General features: G+C 44.0%; 1 protein-coding gene and 1 pseudogene across 1 annotated transcript in view; both read right to left on the bottom strand.

The window, feature by feature from the left end:
• OLFM3 (olfactomedin 3) overlaps positions 1-17,161 on the bottom strand; it is a 151,864-nt gene that overhangs the window by 78,646 nt on the left and 56,057 nt on the right. The gene's annotated exons all lie outside the window — the stretch shown is intronic.
• On the bottom strand, positions 1,931-2,864 carry LOC128779614 (calponin-2 pseudogene; annotated as a pseudogene).

Raw genomic sequence — 17,161 nt, forward strand, 5'->3', positions numbered from 1 at the left:
GCAGGCCGGTGACTCACACCTGGGACTCTCTGGCTCCCAAGCCCATGCCCTTGACCACCACACTCGGTGCGTGGATTGAGAATGGGAGGGTGCAAGGGGTTTCCCAGCAGCCGTGTGATTCACTCAGACAGTCTGGCTCTGGAATGTATTTAGTCTCATTTTGTGGCATCTTCCAGCAGAATTTGGCAGCCTGAGGACTGAGAAGATAGTAGAGAATTTCAAGAATTGCAAGGCAAATATTACAAACGGACAAAGGAGATGAAAATTGGGAAGTGAGTGTTGACATATTTGAAGCAGCTGACACTGCCTTCCCATCTGGGGAGAGAAAGAAGAGAGCTCCAGCGAGACGCGCTAATTGGAAGCTCAGGGAATTACCACAGGCTTGAACTTCACAAGAAGGGCAAGGACAGAATTAACAGGTGTGAGAGAAGGAAAAACTGGGTTCGAAGAGGAATTTCATTCCTTCCAAAATATCGGGGTGTCAAATAGGTGGCAATGTGCTAAGCCCAGGATATCCAAAGGTTAACTAGACGTAGCTGTGCCTGACGGACAAGGTTTAACACGCCTGAAATCGAGTAGAGATGAGGCTTGGAGACCGAGGGTAGCCATGGCCCGTGGTCTGGAAAGGTTGGCCATGATACAGTTTCTTGCTTTTGCTTTTTTACTCTTGGTGATTAGCGATGCTTAAGGACTATTTGTTTACACTCCTGTTAAGCAAAGAAAATAAAAACCCTCATAGATGCAGACAACAGTATGGTGATGACCAGAGGGAAGGGGGGGGGAGGTAGGAGAGAGTACAGGGGGATAAAGGGTGATGGAAAGAGACTTGACTTGGGGTGGTGAACACACGATACAATATACAGATGACGTGTTATAGAATTGTACCCCTGAAACCTGTATAATGTTATTAACTAATGTCAGCCCCGATAAACTCAATAAAACTTTCTAAAAATCTATGAAATCTCTTGTGTCCTGTCAAGGAAAAACAAGTCTTGAAACTTTTGTGAACTTAGAGTTTTATATATTTTGATACATGCCCTTCATAAGAGAATGTTATGTCTGAAGAACTCTTTGAAACAAAATATTAAAATAATTTTAAATGAAGAAAAAGTTTTTTCACAATAATAATTCTTAGAATAATAATTCTTATGTGTCATGTTATTTCTAGTTATTTTAAAATCCTGATTACAGTAAAGAAATATGATTGTTTTATTTATTAATATACTGTTGGACATATCTACCTTTTCCTCCACATTTATTTTTCTTTTTAAGAAGAGGTTTTTGTTGTCTTTGGTTCTCAGGTGGTATTTCACATTGGCTCTTGGGCCCAGGGCGGGCCTCCTGCTGGGGGTCCCTGGGCAGTACTTGGCCAGGGAGAGGGGACAAGTATGGAAGTGGGGTCTGGCTGAGCCTCAACCACTCAGAACCCATTGTCCTGCCTGGGCCGCAGGTTCGTCACTGGGCCCCTGGGAGGGTCCTGGGGCAATCCAGTGCCTCATGATGCCTAAAATATCTGGGGACCGTGGCCTGTCCCTCTCCCAGTAGACTTCTATCCTAGCACCCCCTCCACTACCTCCACCATATTCCCCATTTGTTTTGTTAAAACTGTCTAAAACCCCTGTGGGTACAGAAACCACATACTGATCAGCAGAGAAAGGGGAAGAGTGGTGGAAGCAAAACAAGCCATTGGGGCCAGTTCTCTTCCTTACACAGGTTTCTTCTTCCCCCCACAGCTTGTCCCAAGGCCTGCTGGGAAATCTGCTACCTGGATATGTCCTGGTGGGGACCCCCACCCCACAGCATCTGGGGCTGGCCTTCACAGACCCTCAGCTGGAAGCACATGAACACATAGAAAAACAAGATGAAAACACAGGAAAACCCAAAATCCCAGATGGGGAGATGATATGGGGAGACACCCCACAAGGGGGCCTCAGTAGCCTGCCTCCCCTTGTTAGTAGGGGGTGGTACTCTGGGGCCTTCCCTGGGCTTGGGCAGCGGCCAGCTGATCCTGGAACTCTGTCGGCCACTGGGCCTTGTGGGCAGTACTTGGGATCGTGTACCTTCCAGTCCAGGCCACAGACCTGGCCACTCTGGTTGGCACCCTGCATGCAGCCCATCTGCAGAGACATGGAGGGGTTGTCACGCCTGTTGGTTCCCAGCATCGTGTCACAGATGTGCCACCGGGTCCCAGGAGCCATCATGCCCACCTGGCTGCCACACCTGTTGCCACACGCATTTGCAGGCTGATGGTTGAGTGGCCCATGGATGGCAGGATATGGCTCCTGGGGCCGTACAGGTGGCTTCTCGTGCCATCTGCCATCATGCCCGACTGGCTGGCACACATGCTGGTGCCCATCTGGAGCCTGATGATGCACTGGCCCACCTTCATGGTGGGCCATCGAAGCCCTACTCCTGTTTCTCTGTGTACTTGAGGCCAATGGCAGGCCACTCTATAGCCCTTTGTCTTGTCCTTCCCTGCCAGAGCCAGGAGACACCTGCCCCTGCTTCATGTCCCCACTCAAACAGGCTACTGGCCTCAAGCAGCTCCACAGAGTTCATGTCGTGGCTGACCATAACCTTGACAAAGGGGGAGAGGTTTTCTAGCTGGTGCCAGTTAGAGTCTGGCTGCCCCTGACACATGAGCGTGTACAGGACAACTCTGTCCTTCAGACTGTCCTGGACCAATAGATGGGTTCATCAGTCTGTACATCCCTCCAGCTGCAGAGTTCTGCCTCCTTCTGAGAGTCATATGGAGACAGGAGCTGGTTCTTGACCTTGACCGAAAGCCCACACAAGGGCCCCTTTTCGAACTGCCTGGGACTCAAGCTGGTGGTGGGGACAGCAGGACAGACCTTAGTCCACATGATGGGACTTGAATTCCTTTGCTATTCAGAGGGCTCTGGATACAAGACATCTCCTCAATTTCAATAAAACTGTTCCAAACCTTCCCTTTTCTATACCAACTATTATTTACTAGAGAATACGGGTTAACTGTGCAGTATTTTTACTGTTGATTCAGGCATCACTGTAGTTTTTCAAGTTATTATTCTTTATGTTGTGAGGTCCACCTATGAACTTGCTTGAAGAAACCATTAATATCATCAAAAAATAAATAGAAGAAGTTAGAGAAAGGAATGTTCTTGAGTGATTGAAGACAGGAAGGGATGTGGTTGGCGCAAATTGGAACAGAGCTTTAAAACTAACCATGTGAAGCAGGAGAAAACAATCTTGTCTTTACTGTTAGAGACCAGTCAGAAGCTATCTGTGACATGTAGCAAGGTGGAAGAAGGAGGGGACATTCCAGGGTTCATTTCTGAAGGTGCACCTGCAGGCTGCTTGTCCTAGACTGAAACACGGTCCACAGTTCTGTAGAAAGGGCGGACAAGGATGAATTTGCCCATGTCTGACTTTGGAGTCACTTGGACGCTATTGCTTATCCTTTACCATGTGGGGGAAAGCTGAGTCTGGTGTAGCCTGGAATACCTGGTTGGTACATACAGGAAAACAGTATCACACCAAGCGGTGAAACAGAACTGCCCAAAGCTGGTAGCCGACAACACCATTCAATGATGACAAATGCCTCTTTCCCAGAGCAATTTTCTTCTTGGAAGGTGAAAGTTGATGGCAAACAAATCAAGGCAAGTAACTTTCTCTCTATGATGGAAAATAACTTACAATTTCGGAGACCAGCCATCCAGAAAAAATGAAACTGCTGACATCTGTCCCTCCTACCTGTGTACCTCTGAACCCCACGGTCTCCCCGACCACCTCCACCACCAGCACTTGGCCACGTTGCAAATAACTCGCTGTCAGCCAGTGCTGGACACACAGAACTCGTCGTCTGTGGACATGAGGGAATGTAAAACATGAGGCGGCCTCAGGAAGTGTTTGTTAAAAATCCCAGCGCTATAGTAAGATAAAAGGAACCTTTCCAAAGATTTCCTGAAGACAGGTTTGGTGGTGAGGTTATAGAAATAAGGGATTTCATGGTGTGCATACATTGGAAGTACTTGACATATTTTGGGGCTTTTGGTTTTCATTGGTAAGCCTTCAGTCCTCTACATCCTTCCATTCTTCAGGTCATATTTCCTTCTATATTGTAACACTTGAACACAACAATGGAGGAAAACACGGTCCCCCGTGTTTAACCAGTGAGGGTAATCCGAAGACCCCCAAACATTCACTGGATTGCAGCTGACTCCAGCTAAACTTCCTGGAACATCAACATCTCATTAAAAGCAGCCACTGAATGAGAATATCACTTAAAATACACCCAACGATGGACTCAGGCCAAATGTAACAATCCAGACCGGGTGTGGGGAACTCTTAACTCCTACCGGTGTTAGATTGCCCCAAGAGCTATTTTACTTTAGCTGACTTCTTGGAGAAAGGCTACCTTTTGCTCTGTTGGGGTTCCCCTGCAGGTTTAAGAAAGGTGCACAGTGAGTTTCTCTGTGGGGGGTGGTCATCAAACTAACAGCCCATTCCAGGGAGTGAAAGAAGCCTCTGAAACGAGCATCAGGGACCACCAGGAGGAAGCACTGTAAACACCCGTGGCTGCTGGCTTTCCAGCCCCTGACGCTGGAGCTGCAGTCAGTGTTTTCAAGAAGGAGCTACTGGCAGCAGCCAGGATCTGTGGGAACCCCCGGCCGATGTCTGACATTGCCTCTAAGGATCAATGAATAATTCAGAACCAGAAATAATCTGTCTCTGACTTGGGCAGAGGACTACAACCAGGAGATGATGTATTGGGATCATATTAACTTTCTATGGGCTGCTTTTGCCTTTACTGTCTCATCGAATCAACAGTAGCCAGTGAGGATCAAGGGAAACCCACTCTGACTCATCTCTTCTGTTTTCTGAGTGGAAGTGGGGATAGGGCTGAATTTAGGACACCTTCTCCTTGAGCAGCCAGGGGAGGAATCGCTGTCTTGCCTGCTACAACCTGGAGGTGTTCCCTTCACTTGTAAATCAGTGTGCCGAAAGCAGGGGCTAGGCTGTCTTGGAGAAACGACTTTTACAGCCACATTTCCTCTTAATACTTTGGTGTTCAGTACACAGATAACATGCGTCTGATTTCTGATACCATCACTGAACTATTGGTGGAAACAAACGTACATTTACAAATGACATGGGCAACGTTTAATTCAGAGCCCAGCAGTGGTGGCGAAATTCAAGTATCTGCGTACACATTGCAGGTTTCAGTATTTCCAGCCGTGCACTGCCCAGTCAAGTGTGCTCATCGTTCGTCTCACGTGTTTTGTATTACCAAGGAGATTGTTCTAGAGGTCATTTCTTTTCCTGTCCCTATGACATACGTAAGGCACCTGAGGCCTCAATGAGGTGAGATAGTTTCATCTATGATGAAAAAGGTAAGAAATGGAAAGCTTGTTTTAGGATGTACGAGCCTTTGATTTTAGCGTAATAATCTTTTATAATTATAAGTGACTCCTGCCATATTTACAACAGATCAATAAAATCACGGAAAAAAGCCTCACTTTTCAGACCCAGCAAACTACAGCCAGCGTAAATCTCTCTCTTAAGCAATGTCAGGTTATAGGTGGAGATTACACAAGCCTCCTGACAAAAGCCAAGCTTTTGACAGGAGCAATGAATGTCTGCTTTGGAATTGGACAGCTAGGCTCACTTCAAGGATCTTCCCCGCCGTCAGCGACCACACTTCGAGTATGACATAGATATGTGAGTATATACTCTCTCTCTCTCTCACACACACACACACACACACACACACACTATGACTCGTACCCATGAATTCAGAATACGTGACATACACCTACACATACACGTGGACATGTTGTTTTTAAACCAAACTGGCACAGGTCTTTGATTGGGGCACTCATTCATTATCTTTTTATGTTCCATTTTTTTTAGATTTTACATTCTTCATTTTGAAATAGAAATGTTCAGTTTTCTAAGCATATTCTGTGACAAAAAAGATGAAAAACTGAGCTAAATGATACATGTGACTGACATGTGACCTTGATACAATTATAGTAGGAACTGAAGCTTTCAGTTTAAAAAAAAAAATTTGCTATGGGATCCAGATAAAATCATAACCTTATTGAAGTATTTAGACAATAACGTAAATATGGTAAAAAGGGGGAATGTCAAAGGAATTTTAAGTTTTTCATCTCTGCAAAGACTAGAGTTAAAATTTACCTGCTCATATACACACTTGCCGATCACACGACAATTATTAGATTCGTTTATTAGGAATATTTCTATATACACAACATAGAATCATCCCAAGGAAATGCATTCTCTGCCAGGTAGTACTAACTGCACACAGCGGAGCGTGGATTTCAACAGTTTCCGGACTCCTGCTAACTGCTTGACCTGACTTGATCTTATCTGTGCAGACTACCGAGAAAAATAACCCAGGTCACTGTGACTTTGATAGTTCTTTCTGCAGTTTTAATTAGCAGAATTGCAGAAGGGACCCAGCGAACCCAGCAGAGCCAGCAAAGGGCAGTCCCCAGATGGGTTACGCACAACACATTTATACATATTCATTCTGAAGGCCTTTCTTCCTTTCTTCCTTTCTCCCTTTCTCTCTCTCCCTCCCTCCCTCCCTCTCCTCTCCCTTCCTTCCTTCCTTTCTTTTTCTTTCTCATTTTTTACAGCACATGTCATTGACATGCTGTGCTGTCAAAGCTTTTTCAGAACTTGTACCATTGTCTCTCAGGCTAAATTCTAATGAAAAGGGGCAGAGGCCCCTGGTCAGTCTGGCGCATTTTATGGTTATCTAGTTTGAGCTCAGAAGGCTCCTTTTGCAAAAGGAGGGAGGTTTTGGGGATCTCTAGAAACGAGATGGAAAATGATATGTGCTCAGAGTTGCTGAGTAGCTTTGCACCTTTGGGTGGAAGAAGATAAAGACAGAAGAGCTAGTGTAGGCGGCTCTTAATGGGGCAGCACAGCAAACACAGGTGTGTTGCTGGGTATCTGTAGAGGGGTTTTTTGTTGACATGGTGAGGAATGGCAGGACCACAGTCTAGAATGGAGGGAGGCTGCAGTGCGTTGAACGGTGGCTCCCCAAAGGTAGGTCCACATCTTATGCTCTGGAACCCGTTGATGTTTCCTTATTTGGAAAAAGGATCTTTGTAACTGCAATTAAGTGAAGATCCATCTTAGATGCGATCATCCTGGATTATCCAGGTGGACCCTAAGTCCAATGACAAGTGTCCATATATGAGAAACCCAGAAGGACACAGAGAAGAGGAGGAAGCCATAGGAGCAGGGAAGCAGGGACTGGAGTGAAGCAGCCCTAAGCCAAGCATGCCAGGAGACATTAGGAGCAAGCATTTCCACTAGAGGTTTCCGAGGGGACGTGGCCCAGCTACACCTTGACTTCAGGCTTCTGGCTCCTAGAACTGTGAGGGATGCAGTTCTGTTATTTCCAGCTATGAAGTTCACGGTATTTGTGACAATAGCCCCTGGAAGCTAATATTGGAGTGTATTGGACAGATTTGGGTCCCATTTCCACTTTGCCTACCTCTTTCCCAGCTGTCATGGTTGATTTGTGGCCCCCGTTCCGCTGTCCCATACCTGTCTCTCTGCCCTGGCGTTTCCCTGCTGCCGTTGGCAGGGACACACGCCTCACTCTGATGGCCTCAAGTGGCTGCCCAGCAGGTGGGCCACAGGTCTTACAGATTGAGGACCGTCCAGAAGATTTAAAAAAATTCCTGGATCCCTCAAGATATTTAAACCTTTATAAACATAATATAGGCAAAACAAAACAGAACAAAAACAAACCTCTGTTTGTGATTAGTTGATCCTAGAGAGCACACTATTTTTTATATAAATGGAAAATGCTTTGGCATCCTTTTAATACAAACTGAGTTCTCCAGGAATATATTCACCATGTATACTGAAGGAAGAATGCATTTATTTGGGTTGGAACTTTACCAAGACTATTTTGTCCTGTTTTAAATTGCCCACTAGCTAATCCAATGTGTGGTGTTGGCAACAATATGTGAGTGTCCACACCACACGTTCGATGGGTCTTCATTTGCAATTTTCCTACTTAGGAATATCCTATCTATGGGACCAAGCACTTGGTTACTTAATCATGTCTTCTAGTATTAAAACACCTGGTATTCCACTACTGTTACTTGTCTCCACCTCAATTATAATACAGTTAGGTCATTATATTGAGTTTTTAAATGTGTCAGTAGGTTGTTATTTTGTGTGTAGGTTGATAGGTTATAGTTTTCAAACAATTGCTTTGGGGGCATTAGAAATGTTTCTAATAAGAAGAGTGTATATGGGTTTGGAAAATGTTAAGATCCTGGGTGAGATAGACATTTTTAAAGGCAGGGCTGATGTCCAGGTAAAATACAGGATCATCCAACAAAGTTCTCTGTACCAGAGAAGCATGGCACTGTGGGAGGAAGACTAGGGCGTGTCTGATCTCGATGCATCTTATTAAGATTCTGTTTTTCTTTTTATCCTTTGTCCCAAAGAAGCTTCAACTGCAATTAAATAATCCTCTTTATCATCACTAGATATTTACTGAGTACCTGTCGTGTAAAAATACATTCTGAACAGACTCTAGCAGCGATTTTCAACCTTTTTCATCTTATGGCACATATAAACTAATTACTAAAATTTGGGGGCACACCAAAAGTATATTTTTTGCCAATCTGACAAAAATATAGGTAACATTTTGATTGACTTACCAAAAAATAATAATAGCAACTGCCTACGCAAAGTGACTTCTAAAAAAATCAGGTGCCTATACTTGTACATAAGGATTTCTGGTACCAAGAACTAACCAGTCAGGCGCAACCTTATGCAACATCGCCAATGAGATGCAACTCTATTATATGACCTACACATTATGGTTCGAGACAGGGCATCCCTGGACAGCTAGTGTTGTGTTGACCGCTGTCTTTTTTTTATGTGACGATCTAAGAGAAAAGAGGTCAGTGCCCCTGTCTAAATAATCAGGGATTGCAGTAAGTTTGTGGCACACCAGTTGAAAGTGGCTGGACTAGTATATGTTGAGTCTTCTGTTCTCGAATATTTCCCAACAGCACGAACTGTAAAACATGTAGCACAAAGTAGACTAAATTCATAGTCGCTTGTATCACTTTCCAGGCTCTGTTCTCTGGTTAATATTTTACATGTCTTTTTCTGTTTTCTCTTCCCAGTGTTTTCTTAGAATGTGGAGCCCCGAGGGCTTGTGACCACATTTAAATAATTCTCTTTGTACAAACCCTGAAATAGCACAATGCAGAATTAATACTTTAAAATTCTTTTTGATGAGGGAGTGGAATTATGCCTAAATCTCTGATAGAAATCACCACTGCTTCTAAATTACATAACTGCTGTACTTAAAGCTTCTCAAATGGGGCAATTAGTAAAAACTAAGATTCAGTGATGCCTTTGGGGACTTTCAGTCCAGGGTGTGATTTTCTTTTTTGAGTCACTACCCAGAAAGGATGTTTAGTCTACAGAATTATTGGCATTGTCGCGCTAAAACATTTGAAAGGAATACAGTACAATGGCAGAGCCACTGCTGATGGTAATATTTTATGGATCTCATTATTTCCTGTGTAGCTGCCCTGCGAGGAGAGGCATTATAAATCTAGTCAATGATTTACGAGGGAACTCGGGGGGTATTCTTTGAACAAAATGGAAGCAAATATCTGCCAAGGCAAAGGCGACTTAAAATAAATAAGATTCTATTTGCTGAGTGGCAATGGAAGATAGGGGAAAGGATGGTACGATTTAGAACGGGATTTTTATTTTTTTAATTTTTATTTATTTATTTTTAGAGAGAGGGGAAAGGAAGGAAAAAGAGAGGGAGAGAAGCATCAATGCGTGGTTGCCTCTTGCGTGACCCCCACTGAGGACTCGGCCTGCAACCCAGGCATGTGCCCTGACTGGGAATCGAACCAGCAACCCTTTGTTCACAGGCCTATACTCAATCCACTGAGCTACACCAGCCAGGGCAAGAATGGGGTTTTTAATATAAACACAGAAAATTAATTTCGGAAACCAGGGTAGTTCAATCCGAAATCTGGAACTGTGTGTTAACGCCTTATGGCAGGTTCAGGTTGGATGTGTGCGAATGTATCATTGTTCCTTGGGAGGAAGGAAAGGGACTTACTTCAGGGACCCTGATGGCATCCCCTTATTTAACCATGGCACAGTGGAAGGAAAGGAAGTGAAACGAACATGCTCTGGGTTCTTCTACTTGTTACCCAGCGTAAGCTCACCACCTTCCTGCAGATTGCCAGGTGGGCACTAATGGTAGTTGGCCACTAACTGTGCAGAGGCAGTGATGATCTCTACAGACATCATTACTACTTTGAGGAGCAAATGCAGTGAAGAAATGTACTTGCCCAACTCTCAGAGAGGAGGCCATGCTGAGACAAGACCGCCCATCTACGACTTGCAGAGAGAGGATTTAATTTGAGTCTAGCATTTTATTCAAGTCGGCACACCCCCCTAAAATTATGAGACTTCACGTGGCTTCTTTGAACTCTCTCCCACATTTTGACTTTCTCCCCTTGCTTAAACTAGGTGATTTCATAAAGATGTTTTATTTAAAAGTTAAAGGTGTATTGTTATTTTCATATAGAAAACTTCAGTTATTCACATTACAAATATCACCAGTAGTGAAGCTTTGGCAATGAGGCACGGCAGGAGGGAAAGAGGGGTGATTAGACATCTCTTTGTTCTGCTGACGTTCTCTTGGCCCACGTATTTATTCTAATTATTACTCTGGCAATGAGCTGTGCAGGTATAATGAGACAGCACCTCGCCTGAGCTGTACCACATGGTTTTCATGGTTTCTCTGCTTTGGGCTTCTCTACTCCTCTCTTTTGGAATGCCTACGGGAACCCAATCAGACAGTTGCTCTCACATATGTGCAAATCCAAACCAACGGGAGACCCGAGCCACAGGATCGATCGTCCTTTCTCCATCCCTTGTAAGCTTTTTTTTTTTTTAAGGTTTTATTTATTTATTTTTAGAGAGAAGGGAAAGGAGGCAGAAAGAGAAGGAGAGAAACATCAATGTGAGAAACAATGATGGGTTGCCTCTTCTATGTGCTCCAACTGGGGAGCTCCAAACCCACAACCCGGGCACGTGCCCTAACTAGGAATAGAACCTGTGACCTTTCACTTTGTGGGATGATGCTCAATCAACTGAGCTGTACCAGTCAGAGCCCTTGGAAGCTTTTGAGGTGCATTCAACATGGCTTCGCAGAGGGGCTCTAGCAAGTTGAAGCCTCAGTCGCCATCCATTTTATCTTTACCACAATCCTATGAAGTAAGTTATACTATGATCCCTACTTTAAAGATGAAGAGACTGAAGTTTAGGGATGTAAAGCAATATGCAAAAGTCGCAGTTTCTTAATGGAGTATCTGGATTTGAACCCATTACCACCTGATTTCACAGTAAACCTTCATCCACTGAAGCAATGCAGGGCTGAATCTTTTGACTAGAGTGCTTTAGGGCAGAGGTCAAGAAAGCCTTGGGATGCCCACAGTGAGAGAGAAGTGTACACCTGAGGTACGTCAGACCTCATTTCGAATCTTCTACATTGGTGTAATTTGAAGAATATCCAAGTGCTACCTTTTACCCACAATTTTCCCATCTGCCACCTTCCATGATAATACATACCTCCTCCATTAAATATTTATTCGATCTTCAAGATCTATTAAAATGCCAGTACCTTTTGTAAAGTCATTATGAATGAAACCCTAAGAAGCTCGCTGTCAGCTGTCTGAGAGCAGTAGTGCAGCGAGAGCAGAGCCCTTCAGGGAATGATGTCGGACACCAAGACACAGTGCGGGGCTGAAACTCAGAGCCAGGCAGAAGCTGCAGTCCAAGTTCAGTTTCATTCATTTTCTTTACGGTTCGTCCAGCCAGTGACTGTAGGGGAATGAAACTTCGGAGCCAAGATTCCGTGGACAGTGCCACCTCTCCCTCCTAGCACATACTAATGCCAATCTGAGGACTCATTAGTAGGAAGGCCCTCCCACCTGAACAGCCTTGAAAGTGTTGGAGCAAAGCGATCTCTAAGTCAGCGCTCCTAGTTTAGCTCTCTAACTTTAGTGAGACTGTGAAGAAATAATTATATACCTGGCGTAGTCATAAACGCACCATCTTCCCTATCAGGAATGGCTATAGATTACGTAACTGCAGATATTGATTTTTCCACATTAGACACTTTAATAGAAAGGTTAAGAGGAAGCTGGATCAGCATAGTTTGAGGTCACTCATATGGCATTAAATGATTCGGAACTCAAACTCCCCTCGGTGAAGAAGAGGCCAAGAATTTTATAAGAACAATTTTACTTCTTGGAAAAGGAGCATTACTATTACCAATCAACAGAAGGTATTTACAGCCTGGATGAAAAAAAAAGACATGAAGTTTGGGTAACATCAGCTTTTGAATGGGATATTCTGGCATTATTGCTTTGACTGATTGTTTGCGATTAGGACTACAAAAGACCCTAGACTGCCACTTTACAGCTGGCATTGTTTTGCATTGACATTGAAGATGACATTGGGGTACTCAGGTGGAGAAAACTAGGCAGGATAATCGTGTAGTCACTATTGGCATCCAGAGGTTACAAGTTCAATCCTTAATTCTAAAAATCCTGCAGAAAGTAAGATCAATACCAATAAGATCAATACTAGTCTCCTAAAAACAACAACAAAAACAAAAACCCTGACACTCCCAGACCATTAAGCGGCAGTAGAAACAGTAACTTCCATCATCATCAGGATTAGAGCTCATCTGAAAATTTACCACCAGAATAAAATGATGTAAATGCTTCACGAGAAGAAATGAATTGGATAAATAAATTAGAATCAAAGGGACTAGGACAGGTCAAAGGTGACTCAGTCTAGACATTGCGCACAAGCTTCGTTGTGAAACTCCAGATGTGTTCCCAGTGTATTGAGCTAATTAATGCTGCACTTGAGGCACAAAACTGAAAAGCGAATGGATAAAGTTAAATATTCACAGTGAGACCCTCATAAAAGTTCTAGTTCTGTTTTGTCACTATTTCACCAGTACACTGTATATCACCTATATCCTTTCCTTTCCAGAAAAAAACTGGGATATACATGCAGAGTAAAATAAATCACTATTATACATCATGGCGAATGGACATCGAACATCTCTAAGTCATTGCTCTTTCTGCCCCACCGAGGCATCATCGTGACGCCATTCTTGATACTGGGCCCGGGTTGGGCATTCCACCTCTCGCTCCACAGCATGCTGCTGTACGCAGTTTCTTAGATCGACCACATGGTTTTCAAAAGCATACTTTTAACGTCAGTCTCCTCCAGCACACTGGGCACATACCTGAGGGTAACGACCGTGTGCTCTACACCTTGGACCTACACGGGCGTCTCAGTGTTGCTTGCCAGGTGGCAGTGTCTGACACCCCACAATAATTATGGAACCAGGCTGAGTCACACATCCAGGGTTTAACCCAAGCAGTTTTCCCTTCCTGACTACCCTGCTTTCAGAATACTGTGTCGATAGGATTGGGTTAGCTCATTGTGGTGGAGCGATATTCCTGTGACCTGCGCCACCACGGTACCACTTCTAGTGATGCTAGGGTGCCCAGCATTGCTCAGGGGTGAGAGTGCGCTGAAGCAGGGATCCAGTGACAGGATTTAATACGGTGGAGGCGTCTGAAGCATGGGAACTGGCACGGGACTCCTGCCAACCTTCAATCCATTGCAGTGGTCAAAACAATAGAAGAGTTTCAAATGACCTGGAGGAAAAGCATTGAGTTTATATGCATATGTACTCATGGAGTTGAGATATAAAAGCACATTCGACGGAAAGATGAGATTGGCAGATTTCCTTATAAGCCAGTCATTTCAACGTTTGGCTAACGTTTGCATTATTCATCACGGTGTAATGAATGAGGGCACTTCTCTTTCATCTGATTTTATTCCTCACTTGGTTACGAAAGTATATGTATTTCAAGCAAGGCTGGTAAACATTAATGATTTTAAGAGCCCCAAATATCAGACACATCCCGACATCACATAAACGAGGGCCGTTGTGCCTGGTACACTGTGCGCATTCTATGTCCACGACACATGTTCTTGACGAAGTGATAGAACTGTAAGAATACAAAGTACAGTGTTGCTTAAAAGAAAGCTAATTTGATTTTTAAGTGGCAAGAAATGAAAGTGAATGCCAATATTTCATGTACAATTGGGACAGTACGTTATCAGAATATAGAAAATACTTGTATTTTTTTCTGTTTTTGATGGCCTTCATTAAAATACCTGAAATCATTATTTTAAAAAATGATGCCTAGTTTAGCTTTTTAAAATTTGTTTTGAATAATTTTGACCCTGTAATTCTCTTAGGATTTGAACTGTCCAAAAGGGAGCATCTTTGAAACAAGTAAGTGCTACTGATAAGGAGACTGTTACCCTGATGTAAATGATAAAGTCTGCAATTGAAACGATGTGGCCTTTTATCCTAACACTTGTGCTTATTTTTTAAAGCTTGATTCTCTATTCTTAAAGAACTTAGCACTAATGATCGTACTCATTTGATAGAGCTGAAAATACGATGACTCTCTTCTCTTTGAAATAGCTCAGACCCCCTCTGAGAAAGCACGCTGGCAAATACTCAGAACAGGGAGAAACTGGTGGGCGTGCACAGAAAGCAATGCCAGTCTTGCGAGGTAGAATGGCTTCACTTCCTACGGCTGGAGGCTGCCAGCCTTGGAACCCCTTCAGAAGTCTGTTTCTAGGTGCCTGCCAATGCACTGGGCACTTTCTCTCCGGAAAACAGATTACGGAAGTGTCTTCAGTAAAACCACCCATTGTTGTGACTTGAGGCCAGACTTATCTGTGCTGGGAAAATTATTGGGAGTACTAGCACAGCTACTGATATCCGCCCCTCCCCCACCTTTGTAGTTTTCTAAGGGCTTTCTTCTGTATCGCTCATTTAATTCTGTGAGCAACTCTTGAGAGGCGGAAAGGACTGGTTATTATCATCCTCACTGTATATGCGGGAAACTGAGTCATCAGGGCTGAACTGACTTAGGCGGGGACACCACTAGACACTGGGGTCCATAGGTCAAGAGTGTTCATAATGAAAAAAGGGATGGGAGTGTCCACTGCACACCGGGTCTGGGCCGTTCCTCTCACCTCCCGATACTGACCGCCAGGTACACGGTGCCTTTCTTGTTTCAGATGCTGCAACATATTTGTTTTTTAAAGTTCAAGTTTTGAAGGCAGATATTGCCATCCTCTTCCAGGTAAAGGTGCAGGGCCCCAAAGAGGTGATGACGTCCTGGTTTTTAAATTTAGGCCTCCATGACCTCCAAGTTCAAGCGCTTCCCTCTGAGATAGGGCTTCCTGTAACCCCCTCTCCATCCCCCTGCGGCTGGGGAAGTGCACCTCCCTTTTTGTAATTCTGGGGCTGGCCTCAGGCAGCTAGCGCCCAGCAGGAGGCTGGCCAGGAACTGGAGTTCTGGCCCGCCGAATGTGCAGTTTTCATGACTGTTGACAATACTTTTGAGATTTCCTGCTTTACTAGATATATTGAGAGCCACTGGGGTTTTTGTTGACGATGATGACTTTCAAATCCTAAAGACTATTGTTTGTACTTTGCATTATTTTTGTATAAGATAGCAAAGGGAGTAAATTGGCTTGCACCTCTACTGACTGAATGTTGTTTTTGAGAATAAATTATTAATGTTGAAGACTTTTTATGACTGAGAGACCTGGGCCATTGGTTTATTATGAAGCACCAACTATGAGCCAGATATTAAGCTACATACTGGGTGTACCTATAAACCAAGTGTATACTGACTGCGCCTATAGGAAACATGCTAATAAACTGAACACGTAAATGCCACACATTTCACGATAGCAGGAGCAGCCAGAACTCTGAGAAAGATCACATGAAACCGTGCATACATCTTAAGTGCCGTGTGAAGAAAAACGCTTCGCTGAACTAAGAACGATTAATATTGGAATGATATGTATGAAGGTATCACACACAAAAGCATTTCAATAGATTTATATTCTTTGTTAGATATAAAATAATCATCCAGACAACTTTGTTTTTAGCTATTTATGTTATTTGTGATCGGATAGTGCAATATTCTGTTATGTGTACTTCTTGCTCTTCCCCTGGAACACCTAATAAAAAAGCAAACATGCAGATGTTTTGGGGGGTTTTGTGTGTGTGTGTGTGCTTGTGTTTAGCATCTGACTCCAAAGGAATTCGCAGTCTGGGCATCGGGAGGTAGTCAATGACTTGCTTGTATCTTCCCAGTGAAGGAGGTCTGGGGTCAAGGGCACTTCTGCCCCAGTCAGGGCTCTGGCGTCCACTGCCCACGGTGCGTCAGTGCACAGCAGAGACCCCGAGCCCCTCCCCTGTACCCTGTCACTAGTCGGCCTGTTGCTGACAGTAGCCAGGTGGGTCCCGGTGTGTGTTTGTAGGCATGTTCTCTGTGTGTATTTAAGGCCTCACACATCTAAAAACCACTAGTTTGTTTTTCTCAAGGGTGCGTTTTCTTCTTTGTGTTTCTCTTACTGCTACTGTTTTCTTAATCAGGTTATTCCTCCACCTCCCACCTGGTACCCTGCTGAGAACCCGCTGTTTGCCCCCATAGAAAGGCCTCTGTGGCTTCTCTCATTCCCGTCACGACCCTTTAGTATTTTAGAGATGCTCAGTGTAAGTAACTCAGGGAAACACTAAGATGCTCAGGGAAAGTATGAAGTAACAGTTGATAATAAAATGCGATAATAAAGTGCCTGATAACGTCTTAAATTAGATATGTGATAATGAAGATATGACATAAGTAATTGTTAATAATCATTCTTAGTAAGTTCCATTTGTATAAATACTAATGCTCATTTTGTTCCATCAGCTCCTGGGAAGGCCGGTGGCCTGATGACCCCTCAGTTCAGAGCCCATTTCTTATAGCAGAACGACACTAAAAGATTGACTCTGAGATATAAAATCGAAGTTCCAGATGCAAAGGAAGCCTGTTTGGGAAAACAGGGGCTGTTGAAAGCATCTTTGTCTCTTTCCAACGCAAAGCTCCACTGGACAGGAGAGAGGGGGACCACCGTGGGAAAGTGTGGTAACAATTGGCGTCTTGGAGCGGGGGCTCACCCTGGGCCC

This window comes from Desmodus rotundus, chromosome 12, assembly GCF_022682495.2.
Source record: "Desmodus rotundus isolate HL8 chromosome 12, HLdesRot8A.1, whole genome shotgun sequence".
NCBI lineage: Eukaryota > Metazoa > Chordata > Mammalia > Chiroptera > Phyllostomidae > Desmodus > Desmodus rotundus.